At 33.7% G+C, this 21707-nt stretch overlaps 1 protein-coding gene across 1 annotated transcript in view; it reads left to right on the top strand.

Annotated features, from left to right (window-relative positions):
- Nucleotides 1-21707, top strand: part of LOC126979619 (atrial natriuretic peptide receptor 1-like) — a 147826-nt gene that overhangs the window by 22228 nt on the left and 103891 nt on the right. The window contains exon 2 of the mRNA XM_050829051.1: nt 10749-10871. The gene's annotated coding sequence lies outside the window, so the exon portion shown is untranslated. The remainder of the gene's footprint in view (nt 1-10748; nt 10872-21707) is intronic.

The raw sequence follows: 21707 nt of genomic DNA, 5'->3' as shown, positions 1-21707 counted from the left end.
TGATTGTACAATATTGTATATTTTTATTGAAAAGAGCGCAAAAAAAGAATGCTGGGAGAGTTTCTTGCGCCGCTTCTTCTCTCTCAGAGCGCCATTTGTTTCCGAAGCGGTAGTAGTATCTAGTAGTTAATAGAAATGACATCAAAAAGAATTCTAAAGGAATCAATTTTGAGAAAATAAGTGCCTTTTATGCCTTTTATATGTAGCTTTATCAAAGCTGTTTTTCTAAACATGCTTCACAGAAATAACGTTTTATTGTGACACATCTTTCTTTGATATATTTCTGCCATTTGTCCTGGTCACAATGAAAGGAAAACAGCAAGAGTGTGTACTGTAATTGATAATCTGAAAGTATGTTGTTACCCGACTTCAAAAAAGAAGAAGAATACTTTTTATCTTTGATAACTCAACACCTTGTCGTTATAATAATAATAATAATAATAATAATAATAATAATAATAATAATAATAATAATAATAATATTGACACACTTTTTACACAAATTATCTTGCCCCAAGTTAAGCATATATAGCCTGTGTTATAGGTTACAAGACAACGATATATTTAATACTATATACTTACTTAAACATACATAAATTCATATAAACATACATATCAACATACATAAATACATTTAAACATCCATGACTCGGAAACAAACATCCATATTCATCATATAAATGCTTGCACCTACCGGGATTCGAACCCGGGACCTCTAGCTTAGTAGGTAGGATCGCTAACCACTCCGCTATTCAGGTCGTCGTCGTCGTCGTCGTTATGGCTTACGATTTAGACTATTTTATTAATCCAAATGTTTTGAGTTTTCTTTAGTGTTAATTCCGCCAATATTTGTCTCGTGCCAGAGTTTGGCGAGTCAACATCTCCTGAGAATGCCTCGTGTAGAGGCGAAACACGTGTTGAATTAACACTAAAGAAAACTCAAAACAATTGGATAATTATGGAATTCCGCAAAGTAATGCCTACTTCAATAAATGTTATTATGTTTTTAATTTAAGAGGGTTGGTCTTAGATTAAGAATTGGTCTCTGCTGCTCTTTAATTTGATACCGCAGAGGTAGTTGCAAAGTGCGGCATCTAATGCTACGCCCAAGTGGGCGTAATTGAGGCAGTCTCGAACAAAGTGTGACGTTGACGTGCCTAAAATTAATTGACAATAAAAATAATTCTACAAGAAATAAAAAAGACACTGGAATCACATAATAATCAGTATTTTGTATTTTATTAATTTCAGTGTCAAATAACACGAAGCGTATGTTACATAAATTGAATGATGCCATTGAGTGTCTAGTTGCCACGCACACAAGCATCTAATACTTGCCGTAATAAAAAAGCTATAGTTCTTAAGTAGTGCGGTATCTAGTTGGAATTCACATTTAAATAAAACACCTTTTAAAGGATTAAGACGCGTTTAATTGTAACTGTGTTTTTACATTAGATTTTCGGGTAAAAGTTACATTTTTATTATAATTTTAGTTACCCCGATATTTCAAGACCTTTCCAGACCTCGTTTTCAGGGGGACTGACTGACTTTAGACGCGTAATAATTTAAAAGTGTTTTATTTAAATGTGTCACACTCGCGTTAATCAAAGAAAATACTATAATCAAAGAAAATACCGAGTTTACATTGTTCGAGACTGGCTCGAGTACGCCCACTTGGGCGTAGTATTAGTTGCCGCACTTTGTGACTATTGCGGTATCTAGATGGAGCACAGCAGAAATCCTTAATCTAAGTCTATTCGCTAATATTTTCTAGGTCTATGACGCATAAATAACACATAAATCTTAAATAAAGCCGAGTTTTGTATTGAAACTCTGATGCCTACAGCAAGATCTAACTTGTATTATGGGTACCAGTGCTCACACAAATTAAATTTACATTAAGATAACATTAACTTGATATTTAAGATGGCAGTCGACAGTCGCTAGATGTTTGTAGGAAGGCCATTAGATTAAATAGATTGAGGTAGGCATACAAGATATAATAGGATGGCGCGAAAAATACTCATTTGTTATAAGCTCCAAGAAAACTCATTACATTTTTTTTAATATTGACACACTTTTTACACAAATTATCATGCCCCAAATTAGGCATATATAGCCTGTGTTATGGGTTGCAAGACAACGATATATTTAATACAATATACTTACTTAAACATATAAACATACATAAATACATATAAACATCCATGACTCGGAAACAAACATCCATATTCATTATCCCGGGACCTCTAGCTTAGTAGGTAGGTTCGCTAACCACTCGGCTATACAGGTCGTCATTTTTTTCAAAGTTTAGTTACATTCAAATACAGAATTCATATTCATTCATACACACACACACACACATACTTACACATTTAATTTTTATTCATTATCAATTGTTTCGTTTGTCCACTCCTTTTAATATCACTGCAAAACCGTTTTTCAATGTTATTATTATTACAATTAACGATAAAAATATAAAAATAATAAGTATTATATAATAAATATTGTACATGTAGTAAATGAAATAAAATATTAATATTTATTAGGTAAAGACATGATCCCGATGCTATTGAAATTCTGGGACTTCTGATATCAAAAACGCGACTTGGCAGTCCTTACTTAATGCTCATCTGACACTGCCTTAATAATGTTAAAGAGACCTGTTATGTATCGGTTTTGGGCACAGCTGTCTTAGAATAACTACAGAAGTACCCCCCATCGTTCTTAAAATTTTGTTTTTCAAATTTAATTTGTGTAAAAACAGAAGTGATTCATTGATAATTGGGATTTGTTTACTTAGTAAAACAACCGCTGTTCAATAAGTAGCACTGCCCCGCGGACGTGCGCTTCCGACCAATGACCGATTGGAACTGACCAGGCTAGCGAATCTCTCTAAGAAAAAAGCGATTCACTCGATTGTATGATATGCAGTCATTGACAGGTGACGGCTATAATTTTGTTAAAAAAGCGCGATACTGTAATTACTACTATTTCAAACTTATGTCAAATTACTGCACGTTTCATCCTAAAGTATATTTCAATTTTTACTTAGGCAGTTCCGCTTCTTATTACGTAGTATTTACATCCTCTTTGCAACTGATGCAAAGATTATATTAACTCTAAACTGGCGTTCCCGTTTTGCTATGCATTCTTTACACTGACCTCTACTATAAGCCACTGGACTGGCGGCTGTCAAAGTGCTTTTGTGCGTGTTTGATATTCGCCATTCTGGCGCTGTTGGACATGTAGCGAGAGTCTGCGGTACTAAAACTAGTGGTGATAACCTCAGCAAACATCGATACATCTTGGGAAACTATTTACAAAAAATGAGTGCTTTATTACGTTAATTCTTGAAGTATAAATAACACGGAAAACGAACGAAATTAATATATAATGCAAAAATACTTCAGAGTATTGCACGTTCCTTCGCAGCCATTTGTATTATACGTCAAAATTAGTTCTCTGGACGCTCGCGAGTGGCGCTTTAAATAGGCACAAAAAATTTGCTGTCAAACATATAGAACAGCCTGTCCAGTGGTATTTATACAGGTCGGTGATTCTTTATATATCACTTAATATCACACGGTTAATGTCATAATACTGACACTGATTGTTAACACATATTTAATTCAGTCTTAGGCTGGGTTGCACCAACTAACTATAGCAATAACTAACATGTTAAAGTACCAGTTAAACAAAAAATGAGTAATGTCTCGTGCCAGATTTTGGCGAGACAACACGTCCTGAGGATGCCTCGTGTAGAGGCGAAACTTGTTAACACTAAAGAAAACTTTAATCATTTGTATAATTATGGATTTCCGCAAAGTAACGCCTAATTCAATAAACTTTTTTTTTCAAAAAATGAGTTGCAGTATTTGACAATTTTTATATGACGTCATAACTTTAAACCGTAACCGTCCAATCTTGGCCGGTTAAAGCTATTGTGAATGTTGAATGCTCAATAGCGGCCTCTCAAATTTTTCAAATGAATATTCGATATTGATTTGATATTTCACTTTTTAACTTTAACTATGCCAAAGAATACGATGGTGCAACACATTCCGCAGTCTATGTTACAGGCAGCGTTACTGCTAACGTTAAATTTGACTCAAATCTTAACTTTAGCAGCTGATATGTCACGATTCTACAAAACCGAAATAGGTGGAGATTTCAAGTTCAGAGGTGTAGGATGCATTAACACCTCCCAGCCAAACTCTCTTAAAATACTTGCTGTTTTTTTTTTATGAAAATAAGGGACGAGACGAGCAGGACGTTTAGTTGATGGTAATTTATACGCCCTGCAAATTACAATGGTGCCGCTCAGGATTATTGAATAACCCAAAAATTCTGAGCGGCACTGCAATTGCGCTCGTCACCTTCAGACATAAGATGTCAAGTCTCATTTGCCCAGTAATTTCACTAACTACGGAGCCCTTAAGACCGAAACACAGTAATGCTTACACATTACTGCTTCACGGCAGATATAGGCGCCGGTGTGGTACCAATAATCTAGCCGGCGTCTTGTGCAAAGGAGCCTCACACTGATGAAGTGGTGGTGGTGGTGTATAGGTAACGATGTGTGTGTTCTAGCTTTATCGAGATGAAACACCTTTCTATTGGTCAATTCTCGCTGCCTTTTCTCAACTTCTTGTTTTAATCTCTAATTGTTGGTAGTTGAGATCCGAATCGATGGTTCTGCCCGGTGATATTCCAAACCCACCATCGAACAGTATATTACCTTATTGTGAGTTAACCTGGATTTAACCACAGTTTGTGAAGCCTGGCCTACCTTTAAAAACAACCGCCTTCAAAAACACTATTCGAAAACAACAGATATAATATGCACTAAAAAGTATAAAAATAATTGCGTATTTTTATACAATCTAATTAATTAATCTAATTCTAGTTACGATCTTCCGCCACGACCCGCTCTCGCCTTTCACCTCCTCACAACTCAAGCACATCTCACCAATAACTATGTATGTAGTTACTAACCTATCTTGTATGACACCGACTCCAAAAATTGAGAATAATTGTAACTAGAATTAGATTAATAATTTAGATTGTATAAAAATACGCAATTATTTTTTCATATCTGTTGTTTTCAAATAGTGTTTTTTGTGTCGGTTGCATTTTTTTGTTATTTTTTTTTAATTTTAACTTTTAGTCAGTTTGAAGTACACTTACTAACAATTTGTCTAAATATGTGTAGATAACGTAAGCGCTTTGCAATTTAATTACAGACAGAAATTTTACCACACTGCGCGATATTGAGTGATTCGTAAATTTATCATCCACTTTGCTATACGTATGTGTAGCAAATTTAAGACTTATGATTTTCGCATGGATGAATTCTATGTCAGATCTGAACTAAATTACAATTACCACACGGGAAGCACCAGCTTTCAAATAAAAAAAGAATTATCAAAATCGGCTAACACAGTCGAAAGTTTTGAGGTAACAAACATAAAAAAAAATGGAAAATCCCTATGAATTGATTTAATACCGTACTTTGTGAGTAATGTACTCACAAAGTACGGTACGGTATAAATTTATACTATAGATTATAATAATTTAAAAGAGCAAAAACTAATCTCCCTCAGTACTTAATTCATTACTAACCAAAGGTCGTGATGATATGGATCATGTTTTCGTTGAACAACAGTTTTTTGTTTAAATGCAATGAAGACAGTATAATTTCAAAACAAAAGCCGTTATTTGTTAATATTTCAGCTAATTGTATGGCCATACAATGTAAACCAATATAACTCAACCTAATTGTTATAACTTTAACAATATGAAGATCATAAATTCTCGCAGCGGCGATTCATGAAAACGAGAATTTCATTGAATACAACGACAATTGGTGACGTAATAGTCGAATTCAAATTCAAATATTTTTATTCAAAATAGGATGTGACATCACTTATTGAAAGTCAAACCACCCATTCCAAAATGACTGCCTCAGGCCTGAGAAGAATGGGCGCAACAAACTCAACGGGCTTTTTCCCCAATCTGTGGTATCACTAAGAAAGTCATTTATGTTATAGTAACCTTTACCACACAAACGTTTTTTAACAATTCTTTTGAATAACGTAATACTTTTGTTTTGACCATTTTCTGGGATCTTGTTGTAAAAGCATTTTGTGGCGATTAATAAGCAAACACTATAAATAATGATAATAATAATAATAATAATAATAATAATAATAATAATAATAATAATAATAATAATAATAATAATAATAATAATAATAATAATAATAATAATAATAATAATAATAATAATAATAATAATAATAATAATAATAATAATAATAATAATAATAATAATAATAATAATAATAATAATAATAATAATAATAATAATAATAATAATAATAATAATAATAATAATAATAATAATAATAATAATAATAATAATAATAATAATAATAATAATAATAATAATAATAATAATAATAATAATAATAATAATAATAATAATAATAATAATAATAATAATAATAATAATAATAATAATAATAATAATAATAATAATAATAATAATAATAATAATAATAATAATAATAATAATAATAATAATAATAATAATAATAATAATAATAATAATAATAATAATAATAATAATAATAATAATAATAATAATAATAATAATAATAATAATAATAATAATAATAATAATAATAATAATAATAATAATAATAATAATAATAATAATAATAATAATAATAATAATAATAATAATAATAATAATAATAATAATAATAATAATAATAATAATAATAATAATAATAATAATAATAATAATAATAATAATAATAATAATAATAATAATAATAATAATAATAATAATAATAATAATAATAATAATAATAATAATAATAATAATAATAATAATAATAATAATAATAATAATAATAATAATAATAATAATAATAATAATAATAATAATAATAATAATAATAATAATAATAATAATAATAATAATAATAATAATAATAATAATAATAATAATAATAATAATAATAATAATAATAATAATAATAATAATAATAATAATAATAATAATAATAATAATAATAATAATAATAATAATAATAATAATAATAATAATAATAATAATAATAATAATAATAATAATAATAATAATAATAATAATAATAATAATAATAATAATAATAATAATAATAATAATAATAATAATAATAATAATAATAATAATAATAATAATTAGAACTACATAATACCAAACAATTGAGCGAAGGTTTGAGTATGAGCTTGTGTCTTGGATTATTCGCGTTAATAATGATACTACTACGAGTAAATAACTATTATGAAAAAATTAAATTAATTAATATATTACCGTCGCATCTCACTACTTTATAATACGTGGGGCACTCAGAAAGTTTTTAGAAACTAAAAAATCACATTATATTAAAAAAATAATTCTATAAAATCTTTTCAAAGTACTCTCCACCAGCTTCTACACAAAGTCTCATGCGCTTAGCCAGTTTTCGAAGCACTTTTTCCAGTTTGCCGCGGACACCTCTTCTATGGCCTTCTCGAACACTGTTATAGCGCATCTTCCGGTGATGAAAACTGGTCCACTCCCAGTTGATTTTAGGGAATAAATATGATAAATGAAGTTATACGGTGCTAGTTCATGTAAGAAGGGTGACCAGTGGACTTTGACCGGTATGGTGTTTTTGTCCCTTCGGATGCGTTGGTGAAGCAATAGCCCGTGGAGCCCGCTATTCGGGAATTAAATGAAGTCACATGGTGCTAGTTCATGACTGTAAGAAGGGTGACCCGTGAACACTGACAGGTATTGTGTCCTTTGTCCCTTCGGGTGCGTTGGTGAAGCAATAGCCCGTGGAGCCCGGTATCAGGTCGCCTGTCGCTCATAGCAGTGAAAAATTCTCTATAGCATTTGGTAGTATACCGTTTGGCGTTAATGAGGCTATAGCCGATGTATATTTTGTGTCGATTCCATTTATGAAACTAGTTTCATAGTGGAATCTGTACTTTAGAACTTAATGGCTGTCACATTGAAGAAACTGTCTATTAATATTTTACCTGCGCTTCTCGATCTTTTCACTTTGGAAGGCGTTGCTTCGTTTTGAAATAGCCAAACTGTCACTGACGCTTCGAGTCGGGATCGCATTCATAAATCCAGGATTTGTCACCTGTTACAGTGTCGTAGACACATCGAGACAAGTCTGCTTAAAATTTATCATTTCACCGCACCATTAGAAGGTGCTGGTGTAGAATTTTGTGATCCAATCTTCCCGATCCAATCTGCAATATATCCTGAATTTCTTCGTATGTAATTCCTTCGTAATAAATTTAATTTTTCACTACTAGCGCATTCCTCGGTAACAGCCCTCAACAATGAGGGTTACCGAGGGTTTATTCGTATATAAACGACCGCGCTTAAATTCGATATGCCAACGGTAGATGGTTGCTTAACAGAAGGGCCGTCATCCATAGACGCTATTTGAAGTCGATCAAATGACTCGTCTGGTTTAAGGCTACATTTGAAATTTTATTGAATAATTATACAAATGATTTAAGTTTTCTTTAGTGTTAATTCCGTCAATATTTGTTTTTAAAACAATTCAACACGTGTTTCGCCTCTACACGAGGCATCCTCAGGACGTGTTGTCTCGCCAAAATCTGGCACGAGACTCTACTTTACACATTTGAAATCATAAAAAACATCGCAGAAAATGTCCCGACCCAGATCCATTTTTGAATGAGAGATGATAATTCAATTTAGCTATCAAAACACTTTCACTTGTAAATTATTAATCAATTTTTTGTAATAATTACAATTAGCCCCAGGGCTTCATAGAAAAAACTTTGTTTCCCAAAAATTTTACATTTCTTTAAATTTTCTTGAAATTGAATCATAAAATCAACCTAATAATGGACTAGTAAATCTTTCTAAGATGTATTTAAAACAGAGTTCCAGAAAATACACAAAAATTTAAATGAATTATTATAAAACGGAGTGGTAAAAATTAATATAACTTATATGACTTCCTAAATGATGCAACATTTTGGTGTGACCGCATCCGGTTATTTAATAAAAAAAAATATTGTAATGCAATTTAAAAAAGGGGCCCCCTTAGTTTTGTGTTCATTCTTCTCAGGTCTTTAGGCATACTTTGGAATGAATGGTAGATTTTCACGTCGAATACGTAATTTATAAAATCCTACTTTGAAAGTATTTGAATTAGAATTATTTATCGATGATTCTGATGCTACAAGCAGCGTTAGCTAGCGTTCTGGCTGGCTATTTTACTATACTTCGAAAAATGAAGAAAGAAATGCTGTTATTGTCAATCACTACATATTATAAAACAAAGTCCTCCCGTCTGTCTGTCTGTTCACGATAAACTCAAAAACTACAGCACCGATTTTCATACTGTTTTCACCAATGTAAAGCGTGGTTCTCGAGGAAGGATTTAGTATATAATTTGTTAAGGTTTTGTATACATCTTTGTATATAGTAACAAAATGCGTTGAACGTATCGAAAAAAGTAAGTCGTCTGGGAGCTTTCAACAAAAACGCTGTCTAAACCCTTTTAGATATACCAAAATAATGTATTGTGGAATTTGCGTATCCTAAATAGGTCTACAGAAAAGTCCCCGATGGCATATGATTATCTATAAAGGATAACATACTATATCCATTTTAATCAATGATATGTTGGACACCTCCAACATTCATTGCTATGCAGACGACAGCACTGGTGATGCCGTATACACGGGCCATGCAGGTCTCTCTCGGGAAATCGACGACCAGTGCCGGGAGAAACTTGTGTCTTCTATCGAGTCCTCTCTTGAGAAGGTCGCGGAATGGGGTAAATTGAACCTTGTCCAATTTAACCCCTAGAAGACTCAAGTTTGCGCGTTTACCACTAAAAAACCCCATTTGTCGTATCTTCTCTATCCGCTCTTCGACAACACTTCCCTTAAAGCCTCGTATAGTATCGGAATACTGGGTCTCGAAATCTCGATCGATTGCCTATTTCGTGGCTATCTGGAGGGCAAAGCCAAATTGGCTTCAAAGAAACTGGGCTTCATTAATAGAGCACGGCAATACTTCAAGCCGGCCCACATTCAAGCGCTGTACAAAGCGCAGGTCCGGCTACACATGGAGCATTGCTGTCATCTCTGGTCAGGCGCACCCCAGTATCAGCTCGCCACAAGTTAGGATATCATCCCCACCATCTGGATGTGTGGCGGTCCTCCATAGTGCGGTTTTCAAGGAGCTTTTTTCCATTTACTACAAAGCTGTGGAATGAACTTCCTTGTGCGGTGTTTCCGGGACGATACGACATGGGTACCTTCAAAAAAAGCGCGTACACCTTCCTTAAAGGCCGGCAACGCTCCTGTGATTCCTCTGGTGATGCAAGAGATTTCGGGCGGCGGTGATCACTTAACAACAGGTGACCCGTACGCTCGTTTGTCCTCCTATTCCATAAGACAAACTTTTAAAATTGCCAATTAAAACCTCTTTACACAAATACGATATGAATCCTTATCATTTTATTACTAGATATTAAAAACCATTCAGAAATACCTTTTAACTTTAATTATTCATTTCCGATGACTTTAGAGTACATTATTCCCGAATACTTACATCATTTTTTTTTGACAGAACAGCGTCTGTCGGGTCAGCTAGTAATAAATTGAATGTTTGATTCATTGTACATGTTTATGAATTGTTGCAGCAAGATGTTATCAAGTACACGCCGCGTAGATCCGGCATCACACTGCACAACGCCATCTGAACCCGGGGCTCCCCACCTGGTGCCGGTCAAGGTTGGCTGTCTCCACATCAATCTAGCTACTGAGTAAGTCTACAATTAAAACATTATTAAAAAAAATCAAATTCCAAATTTCTATATTTGATATTAAAATATATATACAAAATTACCTAAATCTACGTATTAAAGCAATTTACAATTAAGCCTTATATATGTACGTATCAGAAAACTTATTTCTACAACCCTATCTACGTGTTGGGGGATAAAACTTTACTATTCTTAAAAACTAATACATGAGGTTTGTGGGGGGGGGGGGGGAATCCAGGAAACTGGGAAAAACCTGGCTATTTGCTATGTTAAAACATTATTCAAATTCAAATATTATTAATCAAAATTGGAAATAAATTCAATCACAATTTTTTTTTATATAATCTTAAGAAACCTAAATCCAGTGTCCTGATGTTTGTTTTTAGTGAACTCTTAAACTAATGAACGGATTCTAATGGGGTTTACTTCATGGAGTGGAGTTTAACTTCGACTTGAGAGATAGGATATTTTTTATTTCGATTCGGGATCCATAATTATTTTTATTTCCAATATTTGTTTTGTACGAACATATTTTTTATGAGATAATTTATTGACGCACGGTTTGACAGTTCTGCTATGAAACAATTTCATCGTAACAACAGGGAGCATAATATACGAAATAAATCATAATGTTATAAAATTTTTATGACAAATTCAGAAAATTCTTTTTTTTATTTATTATGTACAGAACAACGTCTGTCGGATCAGCTAATATAATATACTTATAATATAATAATTTTTTAATCTATTTTACAATTTAAATATTCTGATGCTCGCTCCGTTCCGAATCTGTGGTATCATTAATAAAGTCATTTATATTATAAAATTAACCTTTACCACATAAGCGTTATTTTAAAACTCATTTGTATTTCGTAATTCATTTGCTTTGAACATTTTCTGGGACTCATTTGTATTTCGTAATTCATTTGCTTTGAACATTTTCTGGGAACATAGTGACTGCCAGCAGCGGAAACAGCAGTTTGTGTGTGTATTATTTGAAAAGTATAATAAAAAATAAAATGCCCAAAGCTACTATTCAACGTGGACGAAGTCGCGGGTAAAAACTAGCTAATAATAAATTTTTATAAGATAAAGTGTCAAAATGAGCAGGACGCTCATTTGATGGTAAGATACGCCCTGCCCATCAGAATGCAGTGATGCTGTTTATTTGATTGAACCTAAAAATAATCTCATCCTAATTGCGCTCGCTACTTTGAGGCATAAGATCATTACCCCAATAATTTCAATAGATACGGCGTCCTTTAAACCAAAACACCCTAACGTTTGCACATTACTATTTTACTGCAGTAAAAAGTGCAGACAGGTGAATTTTTTTTTTCATTTCTCATACTCGGAAAGTAATGTTGTCTTGATCTGATTATTGGGTGGAAAATGCTGCTTCCCTCCATAGAGAGGGAAAAACTCATACAAATTACTTTCCACCTAAGGGCCGGAATGAACTTCAAAAATAGAACTGCTTTCAGCTGGGAAGAGTTTTATGTAAAAAAAACTAATTAAAAAAAAAGCTGCGGCCATGTGAATTTCTAAACAGCCAGTGTGAACTTAGCGCAAACTTCTTTGAGCGGAATAAGCCGCAACAATTACGCGGAGAGTTCCATATTTAAAATTTAAAAAGTCGTCATAAATTGTCCTAATTTGACAATTAATTTTAAAAAGGTACTACTAATATTATGATTTAATATCAATAAATAGTTTAGACAAACAACTAGTTTTATTTTCCTCATATTCGAAATGAAAAGTAAAGTGCTTAACACGGGTAAAATAATCAATTCCTACTCGGACTATAGCCGCCCTTGCTGCGCTCGGTCGTCTAAATACCTCGGGAATTGATTCTTTCGACCCTAGGTTAACAATCACACAGTCCTATTGAAAAGTTAGTATTTCATTTTCATATACTACAATATCGTTGAACCACTACATATTATAAAACAATATCCACGGCCACATCTGTCAGTCTGTCAGTTCGCGATAAATTGTTGTAGTTGCTGGTTTCACCAATATATAACCTAGTTATCGAGGAAGGATTTAATATATAATTTGTTAAGTTGCTGTATACAAATTTTTATAAATAAATTTTTTGGAGGTGTCGTTAAAAATAATCTGTCCGGGAGCTTTCAACGAAAACGTTTTTGTGATATGACATAATAATGTAAGGTGGAATTGTGTATTTATATTAAAGGTCTACAGAAAAGTCCGCCATGGCTTATGTCTATATCTTAAAGGTAACGTACTATATCTATTGTTTCATTTAAAAAAAAAATAATAATAATAACACATTTGAATTACACGTCTGTCGGGTCGACTAGATTTAATATAATTCGGGAAGGATAACCCTGAGTTATTTATTTGACGGCGCTTTTGGTTACTTGAGTGACATCACGGATTATAGTGAGATAATCGCTGCCATAATTTCACCGTGCCATATAATTTAGAACTATGCCAATGGGATCTTCAAATTCATATTCAAATTCAAAAACACTTTATTCATGTAAGTCACGGAAATGACACTTATGAATGTCAAAAAGAAATAAAAATATTGTTTCTTATTGAATTTACCGCTACTTCGTAAAGGGTTGAGCAAGTAGCAAGAAACTCATTGCCACTCTTTTATGTCAAGATGTACATTTTAATTGTTTTACAAATCATTTCAATTACAATATATGCAAAGTGACGCAACAAAAATACTCAAATGTCAAAAACTGAAAAGCTTACACAAGTAAGTCAAAAAAAGAAAACAAAAGTAAATTAATACTTATAAACACAAGAGTTATTGAGTATAGTAGATGCATCAATCCACACATACCGTAAATAAATAGAGGGATTATGTGAGCATTTCATAAAATAAAATATATAATAACTTTAACTTTAAAGGAAATAATAATATAATAATAATAAAAAACACATCAAGCAGACCTCCCGGTAACAAGATCATCCAGCCACCTTCACTTGACTATCCCACAGAATAACAATATTATATTCCTTACAGTAGTGGAACACTTTGAGGGGAGGTGCAACTGGCCTTGAAGGTTCACACGCAAATATGCAAGGGTTGTCACTTAATTTGAAAGAGAATTACCTATTAACTTGTTCTATAAGATCTTAGGGCGCAGATACTTAATAAATCATGTATTTAATTTAATAAATTATCGACAAAACACCCCGACAAACTGAAAATAGAAAACTTCTATTTCTAACACTTGGTTCCAAAGAGTTTGTATCTCATTTCTAATATTAATTGAACGCCTCTAGTATTGATTTTTTTATGACAATAAGGGACGAGACGCGCAGCACGTGCCGCTCAGGATTCTATGCGGCACTACAACTGCGCTCGTCACCTTGAGACATAAGATGCCAAGTCTCATTTGCCCAGTAATTTCAGTAGCTATTGCGCCCATCAGATGAAAACTCAGTAATGCTTACATTACTGCTTCACAACAGAAATAGGCGCTGTTGTGGTACCCATAATCTAGCCGGCATCCGGTGTAAAGGAGATAAATTTTCTTTAAACTTATTTATTCAGTTTAGGTGATTTAGATTATTTAACTAAATAACACTCTTTATATAAAAATAATAAAATAAAAATACTTAAATATAATATCTATTAAAATATTATAATAACTTACAAATTTTATATATCGCGAAGATCGCAGTCGGCAGGCAAGGTGCCCATGTGCTGGCAGCGTTACCTCTTGTATGGCCAAACTTATCCACTGACAGCAGTACGGAACAGACATTGGGTCACCTGTCATTTCGGTTAGGCGCCTGGATAACTCTGTTTAGAGTTTTTGTGCCGATGAACCCCAGGGAGCTATCATCTCAACCCCAAAGGGAAAAATGTATCCATCTCCGATTGATGCATATTTCCTCCGCTTTAGATTTTCAGCAATTTCCTCCGCTGCACCTGCCACCCTAGATGAATGTTCAATATGAGAGGGCGCCAGCGTGTCCACACAAATCATTAAAGTTAATTTTATCCTTATCAAAGTGAACCTTGTTGTTCGCGGGTATCTAAAAAGGCAATTTCTTTAAAAGGTGTAACTAAGTGAAACGTGTGCACAAATCATCTTATTCTGTGCTTAAAGTGGCACTCATCAACAAACGAAAATATCCTCAAAGTTTTCGCGTTTAGAAACCTCATATTACTATTATTATTACTCATAACTTATTGCTCCCGGGTTCGAATCCCGGTAGGTGCAACCATTTATATGATGAATATGAATGTTTGTTTCTGAGTCATGGATGTTTATTTGTATTTATGTATGTTTAAGTAAGTATATTGTATTAAATATATCGTTGTCTTGCACCCCATAGTACGGTCTATTCACCAGTGGGAGGCTCCTTTGCACAGGATGCCGGCTAGATTATGGGTACCAAAAAGGCGCCTATTTCTGCCGTGAAGCAGTAATGTGTAAGCATTACTGTGTTTCGGTCTGAAGGGCGCCGTAGCTAGTGAAATTACTGGGAAAATGATACTTAACATCTTGTGCCTCAAGGTGACGAGCGCAGTTGTAGTGCCATCCAGAAGTATTGGGGTTTTTCAAGAATCCTGAGCGGCACTGCATTGTAATGAGCAGGGCGTATCAATTACCATCAGCTGAACGTCCTGGTCGTCTTGTCCTTTATTTTCATAAAAATAAGGCTACCTATGCCTAGTTTGGGACAAGATAATTTGTGTAAGAGTGTGTCAATATTATTATTATTATTTATATGAGTCCGTAGCTCAACCTTTTATCTATAGATTAAATATAAATGATATAACAGGAGCGTGCTTCATATAAATATAAAATGCTTCGTAAATGTTAATACACCACGTTGTTGGGACATGTTATTTCCTTTATTGTAAACGAATACATTGCGTTTAGTTCGAGCTGAAATGAACACGTCTGGTTCCAATGCTTGTTTATAGTTGATAATTTACATTTATTTTAAAAGTAATTTTTTGCATCTAGGTATGCAATAAAATAATAAACACCGCTGCGCTAAAGTGAAACTGGACTTGGCATGTATGTCCGATGGGCATAAGTCGTCACGCCTCAATACGGGCAAAGACGTCGAGGCAGACCCCAAAAACGATGGAGTGACGATCCGGATGCTTATAAGAAGACTTAGTCGAAGTTGGCACAGGACTGAGATAAGTGGAGTAAAACAGGGGCTCCGATAGGCTATTATAAATAAATAAACCAAGGTAAAATTCGGGCATGGCACCGTGATTAAGGCCTTTTCACCTTGGACATTCACAAAGCGAGCGGGCCCGATGGCATTCCCCGATAGTGCTGCGAACATGTGCTCCGGAATTGGCGCCAGTGCTTACGCGTTTTTTTCGGCTCTCCTACTCATTAGGCGTAGTCCCGAATTTATGGAAGGCGGCTTTAGTGCACCCGATCCTTGAGAAAGGTGTTCGCTCGGATCCGTCCAATTACCGCCCCATTGCCATTACCTCCATTTTCTCCAAAGCAATGGAGTCGATTATCAACCGCCAGCTCTTGGAATACCTAGGGGACCACCAGCTGATCAGCGACCGCCAGTAGGGTTTCTGTCAGGATCGCTCAACTGGTGATCTTCTTGCATATCTCACCCATAAAATGGGCGCAAGCGGTTGAGTTGAAGGTAGAGGCGTTGGCTATGAGTTTGGACATAGCAAAGGCCTTCGATCGGGTGTGGCATAAAGCGCTTATTGCTAACTGCCACCCTATGGGCTTCCCGAGAAGTTGTGCAAATGGGTCACTAGCTTCTTGGCCGATCGGAGCATCAAGGTTGTTATCAACGGTACGTGCTCCGAATTAAAAGCCATAATCACTGGTGTCCTGCAAGGCTGCATGCTATCCCCTACACTGTTTCTTCTGCATATGAATGATATGCTGCAAATCGGCAGTATTCATTGCTATGCAGACGACAGCACAGGGTTGCGCATCGCAAGAACGGCCAATGGGAATTTAGTACCATGGCGTCGTTTAGCGGTAGTCAACGTGCATTTTGTGTACGCGAGTACTATCGAAACAACGATTCTGCGACCTTAGCTCAACGAAAGTTTTGCAATCATTACAAGATACGACACAAAAATCAAGCTCCATCAGGTGTGTTAATTAAATAATGGGTGCTCAAGTTTGAGAAGACGGGTTCAACAATGGATTTACCTCGATCTGGCCGGCCTAGAACGTCGAGGGACCCCGAAAACGTGGAGCGAGTAAAATCGTCTGTTCGTGACCAACCTGGACTATCAACTCGAAAGCGGTCTGCTGTCCTTAACGTGCCAAGATAATGATGTATTAAACCGCATTCTCAAGAAAGATTTAAGTCTACATTCCTATAAAATCCAAATGGTTCAGGAATTAAGGCCTCAGGACCATGCCACTAGGTTGCAGTTTGCGAACGAAATGGTAGAGCGATTCACCAGTTTTACAAACATTTTTTTCTCAACAAGGCACACTTCCACCTAAATGGGCATGTTAATAGACAAAATTGTCGTTATTGGAGTGACACTATGTCATTTTGATCAAAAACCCCTGTATTCCAGCCAACCAATCCAGTAACTCTTGACGAATTAAAGGATCGTATTCGCACAGAAATCCAAAACATCTCAACAGGAACATGTAAAGCTGTCATCGAAAATTTCCGCTCTAGATTGCAGCAATGCCAGAATAATATAGGATTGCATATGGATGATGTGATTTATAAGAAATAAATTCCCCTTTTGTTTACTATTGAAAACAATAAACAGTTTTGATCTACTATAATTAGTTTTTTTTTTAATCATCATTCCAATTATAAACGGACTTTTGGTCCACCCTGTACTTTCAAGAAGATGTGTAACGGGATGTCAATTCTTCCAAGTTCCTATCCTTCCTATCCTATTTGAGTCAATAGCAAACAGAGCGGCCTGACTAGGTGTGTGGAATAAATACAATTGTCGACGTAGCCTTTACTCAGGATGGTTTCTGCACATTCTATTATAGCGTAAACATTATACCTCGGACTGGAAGATCAAGGCAAGGTTTCCCAAATTCATAGATTTTCCAAATCTGTGGCATGTAGATTCCAAACGTATCCAGACACGGATTCATCGGTTTACAGCTTGTATTTAGCATCGATATTTAGATCCTACTCGAAAGCATTGACTCGACCCATCTGACTGTAGTAGAGTCGACCATTTTAATAGCTAATGCCTCAACTAAAGTCCTTATTGGTGTTTTTTCAAGAGCTCCTTTAATATCGAGGAAGGCGCAAAGTGCAATTTGTTTGTCCTCAAGTGCCATTTCAACCCTGTCCACAAGCTATAATAGGGCAGTTTCAGTTATTATAGCTATTTCAGCCATAATAGAGCGGTTTGTAGATCTACCTCTATAAAAGGCATGATGAGTATTGTGGATGGGGTTATTGGGCAGAACCTTATCCTGATGTGTGTAAAGGTTATTATATCTAAAATATTCTTAATTCTACTATGCTTTATTCAAGAAAATATTGTTTTTATCGACATCATTATTCATTTTAAGATAAACATCGTAAAGTAAAGTAAAGATAAAATCCATTTTTAAGTCTATTTTTCCCTGGATGGTTGATAATTATAAATATTTTTCTTGCAAGTGATTTGTAAGCGTCCTATGTACGCATGTGCATAAAGGCAATAAAAAGGCATTTATTTTCTCAAAATTGATACCTTTAGAATTCTTTTTGATTTCACTTCTAACACTATCACCGCTTCGGAAACAAATGGCGCTCTGAGCAAGAAGAAGCGACGCAAGAAACTATTTTTATGTAACATAATTTTTTCTTGCACTTTTCAATAAAATATACAATATTGTACTATCATTATTATTCGCAATATCATGACACTCTCGGTTCCGTTATCGCACTCGCCTCGTCATTACCAATATAGTACACAAGTTTCATAATGTACTATTAAACTTTATTATTTCTTTTATTATTTCAGCTTTTTCATTACAATTTTTATTCTGTGTCATGTTATTTTATTGTCATTTATCGAAGATACAGGTTTTACCAGTTCAGGGGCCAATCTTTTGATATCAATGTAAAACGGTTATTTTATTTTATTTTATTACAATTTACAACAAAATCATGTGTGTAAAATATAATAAACATAGTAAATTTTGTAATTTTAGTTATTTGCAGTGAGTGTGATGAAATGTATTTGTAATTAGACGGGATTATTTACCAATTAATAAATCTTAGATACAGAAATACAAAAATACCTCACCGTATTTCGATCTAAACGTCGACGGCTTGAAATCAATCAGAGAGTAATTAACCGCGAAAATCAGTATCTTTCAGCGTAGGGTTTCCACTGCTAATTAGAACAATTTAAAATATTATTCAGTGATTTTTTTATGTAAAGTAAGTTTAAAGCTTAGCAAAAATAGCTTTTTTTATTTCGGCAACTATTAGATGCTTGTGTGCGTGGAATCTTGACACTCACACATCCTTAAAAAATTTTAACATACGCTTCGTGTTATTTTACATTGAAATTAATAAAATACAAAATACTTACTGATGATATGTAATCGCAGTGTCTTTCTTATTTCCTGGAGTATTATTTTTACAAAGTATAACTACGCAACCAGGCATTTTAATTTCAATTATTAGCAAAGTTTAACAGAATATGTGACACGTCAACGTCACACATTCGTAGGCGTAGTATTAGTTGCCGCACTTTGTAACTACGCCTGCGGTATCGACTTGGAGCGCAGCGGAGACCAATCCTTATCCTAAGATTTAAAGGTTAAATAAAAAAAGATCTATTTGACACATTGACAAACATAATTCATCAGTTATCGGGCTATTGCTGTTATATTCCGCTATTACGCAAGTTTAATCTTATTCTATACTAGCTGACCCGGCAAACGTTGTTTTGCCATATAAAGTATAATTCACGCGATAGTTTTATAAGTAATAAAATATTGCCTATATTATAGCCTGTGTACACATCAGTTTGTTCTATTGTCAATAGTTTTTGCAGCGCACGCAAAAATAGGTTTTCGATTTTACACCTTGTGTTACAAAATAGCAATTTTATTACAGATCCCTAATTTTGAAAAAAAAAACATAGCCTATAGCCTTCCTCGATAAATGGACTACCCAACACTGAAAGAATCATTCAAATCGGACCAGTAGTATCAGAGATTAGCGTGTTCAAACAAACAAACAAACACTGCAGCTTTATAATATTAGTATAGATTACCAGTAGTATGTGAAGATCCGTGTGAAAATGTAATAATAACATCGAACATTACTTATTTTGTCTATAAGTAAGTTAAATATAAAATGATGTTTTATGCACAGAAACTCTTTGTTCTAAAAAAAAAGAAAAAAAGAAAAAAAGAAGTTAAAATTAGAACATTAACGTTGTGCATCTTGTTATTTTGGAATGGTTGGGGATTAATTTCGCAAGAATTGCTTTATTCATCAGTACTTGCTTTTATGTGGTTAAATATAAATAAAAATAAATAATAAACTTTATTTCACAAAAAACAGAAGTTCACAACACTTAAACATATATGTACTATGTTTTAAAAATTAACTTATCTTAAATAAAATACAGTGTTGAATTGAAACTCTGATACCCATGATAAGATCTAACTTGTGTTATGGGTATCAGTGTTTGCGTAAATCAATTTATATTGGTTTAAGATAATAAGATTAAAATGAAGAAGCGCACATACATCTCATCTAAACAACATTTTAGTATTTACATTCATACAACCTTTTAGTACAATAGTATTTTTTAGTTTTATAAGTTACATATCTTGAGGAGATCTTCAGTTTCTGTGTATGTTTTTGATGGGAGCCATTTATTAACAACGGATTTACATGAAAATTTTGCAAGAGGATATATGTTAAATTGTTGATTTATTTTAATATAGAGATGACTTGCGATTACTTGATGATGTCGACTGGCTAGAGAAGTTCTAAAATTTGGAACTGGACAAACTCTTTGCGATTTTCTTCTTTTACTTTTATTTTTATCGTATGAGAGTGTGGTGTGTTTTCTTAATACAGAATGAAGTATAAAGAGCTGTCAGGACTCCAGATTCTTTGTAAAGCAAGCGCGTAGAGTATCTAAAAGGTTTACACGTCATTACCTTGATAACAGCTCTTTGTGCCAGAAATCTGGTCTTTGCGGCACCTCCCCATATTGAAATGCAATAGCTGATGATGGACTGGCACGGAGCAAAGTAAATTAATTTTAAGCGTATCACTATCAGCGGATGATATTATCATTTTAAATATGTATATTAATTTTCGTATACGCGAGGTGAGTTTTTCCAGGTGAAATTTCCAATTTAATTGGTTATCAATATAGGCTCCAAGATATTTGACATTATTAGACCTAGATAAAGTTGGGCAATGGCAATAATGGCAATAATCACATGTAGAAGGTAAGAAACGATTTGTGCAGGAGTGGACCCCATATAACATTCATTTATTGCGCTATCGTACACATAAATGTCAATTTATATTATACAAATGATTTAGGTTTTCTTTAGTGTTAATTCCGCCAATATTTGTTTTTAAAAACAATTCGACACGTGTTTCGCCTCTACACGAGGCATCCTCAGGACGTGTTGTCTCGCCAAAATCTGGCACGAGACTAAAGAGGCGAAACACGTGACGAATTGTTTTTAAAAACAAATATTGGCGGAATTAACACTAAAGAAAACCTAAATCATTTGTATAATTATGGATTTCCGCAAAGTAACGCCTAATTCAATAAATTTATATTATCTACATAAAAAAATTAACAATTTAGAACTAATATAATTATTTTGCATTAAAATGTTTATCTCTCAGAAAAATCAACTG

The sequence above is a fragment of the Leptidea sinapis genome, chromosome 3 (assembly GCF_905404315.1).
Source record: "Leptidea sinapis chromosome 3, ilLepSina1.1, whole genome shotgun sequence".
Taxonomy (NCBI): domain Eukaryota; kingdom Metazoa; phylum Arthropoda; class Insecta; order Lepidoptera; family Pieridae; genus Leptidea; species Leptidea sinapis.
Note: the sequence above shows the minus strand (reverse complement) of the source record. Positions and strands in the feature narration are given on the sequence as shown.